Consider the following 1,219-nt stretch of genomic DNA (forward strand, 5'->3'; position numbering starts at 1 on the left):
TCATATTCAAGCATTAAAACAAGTAAATACTTACAGATCCTTAACAGGTGGCTTATAAATATGAATAAATCAGCATGTGAGCAGTATTTTGAAACCAAATTAAATAATATATTAATAAATTTGAGGTTTTTTTATGTACTATCATTGTTATTTTATTATCATTATTACTATTTTCAATGTCATTTTATTTTATTTGAAGGTTTTGTCTAGAACTATCTGAAAATGTACAATTTAAGCGTTACTCCTATTTATTTATTTGTTTGTTTTTACAGGTACTGTATGTGTTTAAAGGCACTATGAGGAGTTTTTCACCAGCTGAGAAACAGACTGAAACCAACACTGATGCCTCTTTATGACCTTCAAAAGCAAACAAAACCATAAACAACAACACTGATACCTTAGCTGTTGTCATTTGTAAATACTTACAGATCCTTAACAGGTGGCTTATAAATATGAATAAATCAGCATGTGAGCAGTATTTTGAAACCAAATTAAATAATATATTAATAAATTTGAGGGTTTTTTTATGTACTATCATTATTTTATTATCATTATTACTGTTTTCATTGTCATTTTATTTTATTTGAAGGTTTTGTCTAGAACTATCTGAAAATGTACAATTTAAGCGTTACTCCTATTTATTTATTTGTTTGTTTTTACAGGTACTGTATGTGTTTAAAGGCACTATGAGGAGTTTTTCACCAGCTGAGAAACAGACTGAAACCAACACTGATGCCTCTTTATGACCTTCAAAAGCAAACAAAACCATAAACAACAACACTGATACCTTATCTGTTGTCATTTTTAATGCCTTCAACCACTCAGAGTGGGTAGGTGTCAGACCACATAATTGACATTTGGCTTTAAAAACACCCTTTTTCGCCTGATTTCATGGCAAATAATCACATTGAGTGATAAATCTGTCTGTTAAAAGACAGAAGGGTGAAGTTTTTGTTGAAAACACTCCTTTTGCATGTAAAGAAAAATAGATAAGAGGTATCATTTTGTCCACAAAAGGGCGCCAAAGATGATATAAATCAAAAGTTCCTCACAGCAGCTTTAATATGTGTATTATTCTGCCAATATAGCCTCTGAATAATTTTAAGAGTAGTTATAGACTGAGGTGTTTGAGCAGGCATCCCAAACTCTGAACTTTGATTGTTCCCTGTAATCTCTTCTCTGAAAGAAAGAAAAAAGGACCTGTCCACACCTTGCAGAA

This window comes from Notolabrus celidotus, chromosome 19 (genome assembly GCF_009762535.1).
Source record: "Notolabrus celidotus isolate fNotCel1 chromosome 19, fNotCel1.pri, whole genome shotgun sequence".
Classification (NCBI taxonomy): Eukaryota; Metazoa; Chordata; class Actinopteri; order Labriformes; family Labridae; genus Notolabrus; species Notolabrus celidotus.